The sequence below is a fragment of the Anopheles merus genome, chromosome 2R (assembly GCF_017562075.2).
Source record: "Anopheles merus strain MAF chromosome 2R, AmerM5.1, whole genome shotgun sequence".
In the NCBI taxonomy this organism is placed as follows: Eukaryota; Metazoa; Arthropoda; class Insecta; order Diptera; family Culicidae; genus Anopheles; species Anopheles merus.
The window spans coordinates 56,450,956-56,462,992 of NC_054082.1; the positions used below are offsets into that span (position 1 = coordinate 56,450,956).

A 12,037-nucleotide genomic window follows, 5' to 3' on the forward strand; every position below is an offset into this window, starting at 1 on the left:
TATTGTACTCGTGATGCAGAAATTGATAGCTCGTTTTGGACGATACTGTTTTAATTACTTTAATCACAGTGGTGCTTCTGTCTCTGTTCCATGGTCCACAGTTTTTCTTTTATCGAATCCAGAAGATGTGAAAAAGAAAGCTACACAATTTTATCACAATCATGAGCATTGTCACCTTAACGATACGTGGTGTTAGTTGGTGCGATAGATTGCGAGCTTCCTACAAATCTCAGCTCTGCCATCTGAATCGTGCAGCGGTACGCTGATTGTCACATTTGCATCATTTTTGCATTTGTTTGGCATGCAAACCTACAATGCTTGCTCCCTTTTGGGATGCTCGTAATATTCCTACCTTGCACAACCCACCAATTTGCTAGCAATGAATCGTATCACTCTGCCCATTTTATATCTCCTTCTTTATTGAAGAATTCCAGCTCAAAAAGTCATTTTATGCAAATGCTGCCGTTGTGGTACGATCCGTACCAACCCACATTCACATACACACACACACCCAAACACACATCTCAAACAGCACGACTGGTTTTAGTCGTTTCTCGCACAACTTTCCTGCCCGGAAGTGTCGGATGTTGTGAGCCGTTTTCAACGACGTACGTATCCAATCCGTTCTGCATATCAATGTGCTCCCTGGTCTCTAGAGTTTTTGCTACATTTCTATCGGTTGCTATGGGAGATGTTGTTGCTAAAGATGATTTGGCGCTACCTTCTTTCGCGATCGTGCACGGCTGAATGCTCGGTGGCCTGTCGCTTCGACTGATAGTGCTAATGGAACCACCATACCGCATGCCCGTCATAACTTAGCATTTGCTTGATGGTTGAGTGCAACTCCCAGAGATGCCTTCATGTATTACCAGCGAGTTTGTCGTACGCTCCCTATACACGTACAGCGTGGATTCATCATGGCCGATTGCCACGCACGTTATAGGGTGGGTTTATGGCCCTTTCTCTCTCCTCACTCCCTCTGCGACCCCATACGCAACAAATAGTCCAGCCATCCAGTGATAATGAGTCCCATAGGAACGGTAAAGATTTAGAACGTATTGCTGCAGGCTGCAAGTTTTTTGAAGCTTTGCAAAGTTGGAAAATGTTGCGTTGTTTACGGAGAGAGAGAAACAAAAAAAATCTGCAAAGGACAGCAGTTCTGGTATTTAATAAAACCGTAGTATCGAGGCAGTCGACGATCGATAGCTCGCAGTCTCTGGGATAGTACCCCGTGGATGGCCCAACAACAGCAACCAAATTTGCCCAAAAGCCCTGAACCGCTTGCCCGTTAGCTTTTGGCATCGTAACGTTAAACGGAACTGAAACCTTTCATCACACCGGCCCGTTGAATTGAACCGTCATAATTCAAAAGTTATCTGCGGCCCCAAAAACGTGTGATGAGAAAGAACAGGAAAAAACCCTCCGCCAATCTTTTTTTTTTGTACGGCATAGCACGTCCTTTCATGCTGTAAGCAGAACCGACGACACAGGACACGTTGGGCCGTGAGTCTATTAGTATACTGCCCAACGACACAGCAGCATTATGGTAGCGGATCCTACGCACGGAATTCCCACAGCACCAGTCTCACGAGGTGAGGCAACAATTTTGAACTCGCTCTTTTGCTCACACTTTCTTAGGTCTCTCGCCAAACGCATCAATTCGTTTGAATTTTGCAAACGAACCCACTGCTGCCGCGCATGGCAGATGCGGCTCGTGTCGAGAAAGGAGGTGAACCGGGTGGGTAAAGCCACCATTCCATTAACGAAAAGTCCGTTCTCTCGATGCCATTCGCAAGCATTGGTCAACCCTGGTACGTCTAGGTGTTACTGGTGTAGCTTTTCCAAATTTTCCTGCATCTCTCCTGACTTTTCCGAGGGTCACACAAATACTTACGGGCGGCCACTGTTGCTCATTTCATCGATATTCGGGAAAACATCTCTCTCTCTCTCTCTCTATGTTTTTCTCGACAAAGATGATGCACGAGAAAATGTTACGTTCAAGCTCGATGCGAAGGCTCTGAGCGACAGTACCTAAAAGTGTTTGTTCCGTGCTTGGCGTCATTTTAGTAGCGGGGAACTGTGCCGTTGTCCTGTGAGCGAAAGGTTGTTTCGACAGCTGGAACCCAGCCGGTTGCGTGTAGCGCCACGAGTGACAGATAATCTAGGAGAGAGAGAGAAGACACACACACACCCACAGAAGTATAGAAAGAGAGTAAGAGAAAAATGATTGAGAGGAGCATTTCGAGCGAGAGGCAGATCAGTGGCATAATGCCGCACGCCAGCATTCTAGATTCGCCATTAGGTCCTTGCCAAGCTGAAGTGACAGTGGGCATTTTTTATCCGTCGATATCGAACCATTTCACGGGATCCCGTGTACCGTCCAAGAGGTGTGCAATTGTGAATGTGTTAGTAGCTACGATTGGGATTAAAAACTGCCATTACTTTGTGCACGTGCGTGTGCTTGTGCGTGTAGGAATGTACAAAAAGTGTTTTTACTTACTTTTCGGAGGATTCGGCAACACACAACCGTAACATACTTTCTTTTCTGTGCTTGCCGAACATTCAGCAGTACGGGAGTGCTTACCGGATCGGAAGCGTTTTCCGTACTCCACCCTTTTACTTGTTTATGGGAGCCAGGCAACGTCATTAAATGTGTGTCACTGTCCGAGCTGGCAGTGTGAGCTGTATTGGTGTATGAATTTCCCAAATTATTACTCAGCGCAAATGTTACGGTTCCCTTCCGCAATGAAGATTTTTACGAGCCATCGTAGTAGCATCCGCCCGTTCGGCAAGGACACACTACCTGTAAATGCGAACGCTTTTTAATGGTGTTAAACGTTGCTAAACGGTGCCTACGTACGTATGTAATGAGTGAAGGTGAGAGAACCAGCATCATCATCGTCATCATCCGATGTGCTGTGTAAACGAACGGTAAAATTATGTACTGCATAAGATCAGATCAACTTTTGTTCGTGCCACATGCACATGCCGACCTGATACTGCTCTGCTCGTACAGCCGTACTATTCAAATGACAAGCAACACCGTTACATTAAGCTTTACACTTACTACTACTAATACCACTGGCTGCACAACCACTGTTAGCGTGTCGTTACCATTGCTAGAAGGTCCACTTGTCATCCTCGTGGATAATATGAAGGGTCCTTCAGCTCTGAGGAATAACATCTCAGACGGCGTAGCATTCGGTCCCTTAAACCCTTGTACAGGAACTCTCACTCATGCGTTGTTGTTGCTAGCACTGTACATTATTCCTTGGTATTGGATAAAACTGGGTCTAAGAAGTTACTAAAGATTTTTGCACTCGTACCGGAATGTTTCTTGTTCGTTCAGCGTTTATAGTTAGGGAGGGTTTAGCGTTCCACTTTAGGAATATCTCATATAAAGCTCATCTTTCCTCATGTAGAACATGTAATGTAATGGTTGTTCTTTAAATTACCGTAGGGATAGGGAAAAGTTGTATTAAGTGTGGAAATGTAAAATGATTGAACATCAAGAACAGTCAAAAAAGGTTAAACAGTCGGAGAAACAATGAGTAAAAAATAGAATAGAATAGAACAAAAGAAGAGTCAAGGTACATCTTCCATTAACACCACCAACCTGTACCTTAACAAAAGTTCATTTTACTTAAGAAAAGATAATTCCTTCGGCTGGATGAGAGAAAGGAAGTTTTCACGCTCTTTTCCACCGAAAAATTATTCATTACGATTTACAACTTTTTCCATTAAACAACGATGGTGCTTCCATCCAGTGCTATGCTCGCTTGCGAGATAAACAATTTTCAGAAAGGATGTCATTTTCATCACCATCGTCATTCTTATCTACACATCACTTTCTTGTGCAATGTGTGACATAGCCAGCATCCGTTACCATGTAAGCATACAGCAGGAGGGACGAAAGCGAAACGACCGTAAAAAGTAGACCATTCACTTGATCGAAATCTACGTACCACTGTGAGCATCGTCATCGGCTGATATACTATGGAAACATAACATTCGTGTGACATTCGTGTGGCTTACGTGTGGATGGTGAAGTTAGAAAAACTTAGCCTTTTCGCTACAGCCCAAACATTGCGCTGGTAGTTGGGCGATAAACTGGAATGAAGTACGCGGTTGAGGTAGACAGCACGCATGGAATCCTTGGCAGTCAAGTAATGTGCGGCTAAGGGTAACCGGGTCAACGAATCGTGCCCTCCGGTCGCAAATGCAGAGGCCAACCGAAATTGCAGAGCTCACGCACTTGACTGGAGGTTCACATGTAGCGTTTTATGTAACCTCTTGTAAGCAAAGGAAGAAAGCTTACGGTTATGAAGTGACACAAAGGAGCGAAACAGAACAAGAGAAACTAAGGTGGATGGAAGCGAGAATGAGAAAGACAGTTAAACGCGGCGACTAGGTAACCGTTGATGGTAGCGATGGCCTTCGATGGGTGAAGTTGTAAATCAATCGTGAAACTCCACGAAAAAAAAAAAACAAACCAGCAAACGCAGGCCGATACTTCCAAGAAAGCGATTTCCCAGAAAAGCTTCACACCACACCATAACTAACCCTACATCGCAGCGAGAGATGTAAAAAGCCTTTGCTAAATATCAATTTGTATTACTTTTGACAGTTCGTATTTACGATCCTTACAAACTTCACACGTAAGCACTGATGAGTTTTTCAGGGAGCAAAAACCAAATTGCCTACACGGCGCAAGTGAACCATTAGACATATCGTGATTAAGTGAAGGAGCAAGAAATCTACCGTTGCTCTGTGTGGGCATAAAAAACTCAATTCCTTGTAAAAGCAAACACATATTAGTCCACGGCGTGTGAGTGGTGAAAACACTAAGAACGAAACTGCCCATGTCAAGGGGTAAACAGGGAGGAAAATCAAAATGGACGGAAGTCCGAATGGGTTAGCGCCCGGAATCAAACGTTAATTATTGATAGATATCTTCGAACCCATTCATGTGTAGTGGCTTGCTAACGTGATACCGTATACCTCTACTAGCTTATGGTGGTGTATGCAATATTCACCCCAGACACCATGCTCCATATCGAGCGGTTTTTGTAGCGTTTACAACACGCTCAGAACTGGGAAGTGAAATTCGGAAATAACAAAATCTGTACTATCTATGTCAATGTGTGTGTGTATGTAAATGGAAATAGAGCTAATCCTAGTGGCAAGCCAGTGATCGTCCGGGTTTGTGGTTGGTTGGGTAAAATGTTCTTTCTATCCTGTTTTTTTTTTTACTTCAACCCTTGACTCATTATCGTTGGGTTGGGAAGGATCCACAACCTAAGCTTTTTGTTTCACTTATCTTTCTTACATTGCAAAATTTCGGTACAGGCGATAGTCCCGTGCAATGACGAGACAAGTTTTGTTCACATCGTGTATCAGTATCAGGAAACATCGATTTTGGCTATAGCAAGGACAAGTGTCAAAAATGTTGCGTAGGCGTAGGAATAAACTGGAATAGGCTAAGGACAATGTTGTGAGTTGCGAAAATCATCCTCTACATAGGAACTCCTTCCTTCCTGCGCCAATGAGCCGGAGGAATCGTAAAAAAAACTACAACAAATAGTAATAACCCAACCCAGACACTATCTAGCTGGCAACAGTATAACAAGTCAACGCCTCGGACCCGTGGACTGTTTGGTGAAGGTGGAAAATGCGTCAAGTCAGTCAACTGCACCACATGTGAGAAGATGTTATTTCAGAGTACCGTGACTCGGAGCGGTTCGAATGGTCGTAAAGTGCTGCCATAGAAACGGGGATGGAAACAAACGACCCGCAAACATAGGAAGCGCATAAAATTCTCCACAAAGCTGTCTGCAAGGAATGAACGATTTGAATCGAAACCGAAGAAAAGCAAAATAGGCACACCCGCTCCGTACAAACACAACATTGCTGTAAGTCATATCGTCAAACAAACTCACTTTTCAGCAACGAATTAACGGGGTGTGCTGCCTATGGCGTCGATTTACAGCTCCACTCAGGTGGATGCTTATTTTTCCCGTTTCGGTGCAGACAGGAAATACTGAGTGTTGTGAGAGGTGTATTTGTGTATGAGTGCGTGAGTGAGTGTGTTCGGTACTGCTGCATGTGCTCTGATGTTGGTGTTGCCTATGGCTCTACAACAAAAGCTCCCAAAACACATCCATCCGTCACTGGGATGAAGTGGTGTATCATCATGTTATTCAGTGGCAGCGGCGGCTGTAGAAGCAGCAGCAGCAGCTGCTGCAAAGGGTGCGCATGAAGTAAAGTGGCGTAATCGGAGTTGGAGGATCGATCAGGAATGCATTAGTGTGTCTATTTACCACTGGTGCCTGCACAGTGTTGTAAGTGCGTGCGTTTGTATGTGTGTGCACGTAGGTGTTTGTGAATGTGATCATATGTGTGCGTAGGTTTAGGGCCTGTGAGTGATTCTATCGTTGTGTGTGCAAACGAGACAAGGAGATGCGAAAAGAAAAGCGCCCATCGGGGAAGCAATGTGATCCACTGTGAGCGGAGCTATGGTGGTGTACCGTGGGATCTAAAAGCTGCAGTGTGACGACAGTGAAACATAGCAGCGAGCGAAATTGCGTTTTGAAACGATGAAAAAAGGGTTCTGTTACTGAAGGGTTTGCCCATCGCCAGTGACCAGTGTAGTGCACCGGTTGCATAAAAAAGGTTCCACGATAGCACGCGCTGGTGTGACGGCGCAATGGGAACAAGAAGATAGATGCAATTCATCATCGTTGCATATGGGCCAAATGCGGTCCTGCAAGTTGTGTACACCTGAGGACGTTATCTTTTGATCACGTTAGCAAAAAACAGGCAATTCGTAGAGAAATACGACTGTAAGAAGCAGAACGAACGAACGAACGAACGCCGACGTTCCAAGCTAAAATTGAATCAAGGTAAGTGAAGCGTCCATAGCCCATCTGCAGTGGTCTGGAACCGTGTAGTACGACTGAACATTATTCCTGTGTTCTTTTTATGCTTTTTGCACGGAATATTCACCTCTACTAGGGAGAGAAGGTACTTTTGTTGTAGCTGAACGGCCACGTTTGATGCTTTACCATCTTTCGCCTCCATTTTCGTTGCTCAGTCGATTATACTGTTTTCATCTATCAGTAGACTTCCAATATTTTGACGATGGATGGATGGATAGATGGATGGGCGACTTATCCTGCTCCGTCATGACACTGTTCTGTTCCGTTACATCAGCAAAATTCTGGTTACGCCACTATGGCTTAAGAACAATATCTTCACAACGCCAAACCAGAATGGATAGGACGAACTCGGTTTTAGTTTCGATGGCAAATTTAGAGATAAGCCAGTAATAATACAGTAACGATGTTATCACTTAATTCAATGACGGAGGGAAAAAATCATGGAAACTAATGTGCTTTTATCGTTCGGCGTCTCTTCTAAGCTATACGAGAACCGATAGATAGACAATTTCGTGAGAAAGATGGAGAATAGGTTTCTGAGAATGCAATTCCACTTCTCGTAACTACGCGAGCCTGGTTCGATTTGTGTAGGCTTGCCCAGGCACAGCTCTCGTTTTGACTATGATGCTCTTCAGTGGATCGCTGTACTCTACCGTGGTCTTCAGAGCCTATTCATTTCAAGGGAACAAGTATTCTTGAGTTTGAAAATACGTGGGCCGGCCGTACTGGGAAAGTGGAATCACAAAGCAATTGTAGTCCATGGCTAAAGCTTCTATCGCCTAACAAGAAAAGGAATTTTTTAACCAGTCAATTTTGTTACCGGCCATCCTGGCCAAATAGAAAAAGCAAATCAAAGTTTATATTATTCATTCCACATCGCTATTTAGGAACGTTCGGTAGAATCCAGATTGTCGTCTTGTTAACGGTTGTCTTGGAATTTTTGTTAGTATCGTAGAAACCATTTTGTATATCATTTAGACAGCAACATATTTTCATTCCGCTTGTTTGAAGAATTCTGTTTCGTTTTCTATTTGCATGAAGGTGGGTACATGCGTCGATTACAGTAGAATTTGTCAGTATTTTCTTTGCTTTATCATAGGATCCTAACAGCAAATGCCCATAACCAAAAGCAAGATCCCTAGCGGATAAACATTATAGTAAACCGCACTGTTTCCTTTCGCACTCTCGAGCTCCGTATACTGTATACCAGTTTCACTGGCTGACAGTGTGTCGGTATCCTAGGCAAAAGTAACAAAAAATGGTGTTTATTAACCCTTAATTTGATTACTTCGCTTATTATTGGATCGTTTGGATCGCTAAGATTCCTTGGCAACAAGCACACAATATGTACGTTGTTGCCCCCGACTTCGAAAATGGCAGCCATGTTTATACTTTTATGCTCGAAACAAGCACTCTTCATCCGTGAAAGAATATGGATGATTATAAGGAATTTCATCCTTTGCTGTTTTATTAAGAACATTAGGCGTCATCCATCAATAACGTAACGAAAAAATTGCAAATTTTCGACCCCCCTAGTGTAACAAACTGTAACGTTTGAAGAAACCCCCCTCCCTCAAATTACGTAACAGATGGACCCCACCCCCTTCAAATAGCTTAGTTTATTGAACAATATCAAATTTTTTGTGAGTTTTTTTTTAAACTTTATTCTGATATATTCACATTTTTTAAATTAACCAAAAAAATTATTACATTATATTTTATGTAAAGAAAAGTTGTTCCATGTAGTAATCAAATTCAAAAAGATTCTGATAATCTGATTCTCAGCACGGTGAGCAAAGTTCTTGTATCACCACGAACAGATACGTCATACAGCCATCTTCCTGGTCCTCCATATATATATATATATATATATATATATATATATATATATATATATATATATATATATATATATATATATATATATATATATATATATATTTCCAGAAATGTTTCTTTGGCTTTAGATGTTTTATCATCATCAAATTGATTATTCTATCTCACATAACATGTGTTTTTTAATATGTTACGCATGTTTTACAAATTACAAACAAAATCAATAATGTTTGCAAGGGTTTCGGCTTCATTTTCGGTATTTTTATGAAATTACCACCAACTCTGGCAAAAAACGGCTTACTGCATCAACTCCATCTCAAATTCGTTTGAAACGAATTTGTAAGGAGTTGGATTGGTATAACACCTGTTTACAGCAATACAGATGATTCTCGTGCCATTTGCTTCCAATCACGAATCACAATTGCGAATCGCATGCTATTATCCTGTACAATTGAGCCTGCTTGTACAATCGAGTGGGCACAGTAACGGAATGCAACGATACTGCGACGACCCTGTGTTAAGTTTTTACGTCCGTCCGACCGTCCGTGGTAACCAAAAGTAGCGAGATCTTTTTTAGACTTGCATAACCGCGAAGGTTGTGAAGTCACCAAGAAGAATTCTCGGTTTTTATTCTTTTGCTATTAGAAAAAAAATTCTAACATTTTATTTTGCGTTCTTCTTCTTCTTTGATACAACAACCGTTGTCGGTCAAGGCCTGCCAGTACCCACTAGTGAAGTGAGCTTGGCTTTCAGTGACTTATTGTTACCATAGCTGGATAGTCAGTCCTACGTATGGGGGCACGGTCTATTCGGGACTTGGACCCATGACGGGCATGTTGTTACGTCGTACGAGATGACGACTGTACCACCAGACCGGCCCTTTTTTGCGTTACGTAACAAAAATCAAACTCCCCCTCTCCCTCATGTAACAAATCATGACGTTTGATTGTACTCCCTCCCCCCCCTCCTCCCCATCAGCGTTACATAATTGATGGATGACGCCTTAACATGAAAGTGCTGGTATAGGTAATGAATTAAATAGATTTTCGCTTTAATACTGCAATGAAATTATTGGTAAAATAGGTAGAGTAGGTTTAGATGTTTGTTGGGAAGAGAAATCTTCCGTTGTTACCGTTTATGTTATTGGTGTAATAATAGAAATGTTTGATTACAGGGTTTTCCATTCCAATTAACAACTGTCCACAGTCAACTAGCAATCCTCGATTTGAAAAACACGATTGTCTACCACTTACAAACAAGTCAAGCCGTTTTTGGTACACTGTCCATTTCAATTTCACAATTGTCGTCTTCGAAAACACACGTCAGATGCGGCACGGGTTGTTTTGGTTTTGGCTGGAACGTGTATCACTTGTGTATAAGAATTGAACCATGCTGTAAACGGGTCTTGATTGAATATGAGAATATGAAAAAGTTGAGCAATATGGACATGCTAAGCAGTTTTATCATTTGGTTTTAGTTATTATTGGAGCGTTACAGTTTTTAAGTTATTTTGGGACGTTGTAATTTTTTTTCATTTGCTACCAGTAAAAGCACTGATTAATGTACAAATTTTTGCATTGTATTAAAAATTAAAATATAGATAAAACTGCCTAACATGTCCATGTTGCTCAGCTTTCCCAACTTCAAGTGATACACGTTCCAGCCAATACCAAAACAACCCGTGCCGCATCTGACGTGTGTTTTCGAAGACGACAATTGTGAAATTGAAATGGACAGTGTACCAAAAACGGCTTGACTTGTTTGTAAGTGGTAGACAATCGTGTTTTTCAAATCGAGGATTGCTAGTTGACTGTGGACAGTTGTTAATTGGAATGGAAAACCCTGTAATGCACAATTAGTTAATTAAATAATTCATCATTAGTTACTAAAGCAATTATCAAACTTTCGCATTCGGTTCCTTAAAAGTTACGTACAAAGGAACACTGGTGCACTACGTGTCAATAATTAGTTGTATAATCGAGAGAATCTGTCCTGGCGTCTAGATACGATTCCACAGAACTGGAACAAATTAATGGTAGGGTGCATGCAGTGGTTGGTTGAGAAGTGGTTTAATTAACTCACCGTAAATGGAATATCTTTGGTCACCGGGAGGCGTATTTACCTTCAGATGGAGACGCCTGGTGGTTGATGTGATGTGAAATAAACATGCAAATGGAAGGAAATGTTTCATTTCTAACTGACTGACAACTGGTAATTTAAAGGCCGGTAATATTATTTCACGGAAATATAATCTTCTATCTCGTTACCATGCAATGACTGAAATTTACATGCAAATGTGTAACGTCAACTGTTGATTCAGTACAAGTGCTGGCTTTTAAAGTAGAATAGAGGGAGGTTCACTTCTGAGAATATTCAACGAATATCAAATAATTAATGTTATTGTTTGTATAATCGTTTAAATTTAACACAATCGCAAATATATTTGCTTTTTTTGTAATGCTTCGAATTCTAATTTTGTTCCTGCATATGGGAAAAAACGAGAATAACACAACAAAGCTAATTGAATAAGTAAATCACTTTTTTTATAAACTTATATTACTAAAACGATTGCTGGACTAGCTTATGTAATGTAAATAATATCAGCGTAATATCAGCATCTCTCAATACTACCCAGACCAAGTATCTGGAATCTTTATATGCCTTTATACGCCATACATTAGTGATGGGTCATACGACTCCACAAACGGATCGACCCGGAGTCGGGTGCGTCTTGGCCGGAATCGATTCCGACCCGTGGGTGCAACGAGTTTGGTAGGTTCAGACGAGTTCAATAGGTTCATGCGAGTTCAATAGGTTCATACGAGTAGGTCGGTAAGTTCATAGAAGTTCAGTGGGTTTAGTAGGTTTGGTGGGTTCAAGTGGGTTCAGTAGGCTCATACCAGTGCAGTAGGTTTGAAAATGCCATGTTGTTAAGTCGTACGAGTAAAAGACTGTGACACCAGACTGGCCCGACAAAAAATACAAAGATAGTATTATATAATTACTTGCAACAAAAATTTATCCGACTCCGATAAATTCGGAATCGACTCCGGAAGGTAGGTCCGCCATGCATCATCCGGAGTCGTTCGGAATCGTACGGAATCGTCCGGAGTCATCCGGACCCTTCCGGAGTCGTCCGGAGCCTTCCGGAGTAGTCTGGAGCCTTCCGGAGTCGTCCGGAGCCTTCCGGAGTCGTTCGGAGTCGTCCGGAGTCGTTCGGAGTCGTTCGGAGTCGTTTGGAGTCGTTCGGAGTCGTTCGGAGT

The 12,037-nt window shown here is 42.2% G+C and overlaps 1 protein-coding gene across 15 annotated transcripts in view; it reads left to right on the top strand.

Annotated features, from left to right (window-relative positions):
• Positions 1-2,244: 2,244 nt before the first annotated feature.
• LOC121588101 (gamma-aminobutyric acid type B receptor subunit 2) overlaps positions 2,245-12,037 on the top strand; it is a 51,563-nt gene continuing 41,770 nt past the window's right edge. For 2 of the 15 annotated variants that reach the window (XM_041905705.1, XM_041905693.1), the window contains exon 1: positions 3,873-6,902. The gene's annotated coding sequence lies outside the window, so the exon portion shown is untranslated. Of the gene's footprint in view, positions 2,406-3,872; positions 6,903-12,037 lie in introns of those variants that run through there. The other 13 variants (XM_041905692.1, XM_041905703.1, XM_041905689.1 and 10 more) reach the window with 13 other exon arrangements.